Source organism: Cystoisospora suis, assembly GCF_002600585.1.
Source record: "Cystoisospora suis strain Wien I chromosome Unknown contig_3796, whole genome shotgun sequence".
In the NCBI taxonomy this organism is placed as follows: domain Eukaryota; phylum Apicomplexa; class Conoidasida; order Eucoccidiorida; family Sarcocystidae; genus Cystoisospora; species Cystoisospora suis.
The window spans coordinates 5,871-6,089 of NW_027156591.1; positions in this window are offsets into that span (position 1 = coordinate 5,871).

Sequence of the window (219 nt, forward strand, 5' to 3'; positions counted from 1 at the left end):
TCTCCTCTTCTTCTTCTTTTCTCGAGACCAAAAGAAAGTTCAAGAAAGTGTCGGTCATACACATGCATGGAATTCTTAAACTCCACAGAAATCGTAAGATCAAACATTCCCTTTCCACTCCATTCTCATCATACAAACGATTCTCTCTATCCATCTATCTATCTTTAATCTAATCTATCTATCTATCTATCTATCTCGCTTTAATGTATCTATCTATCT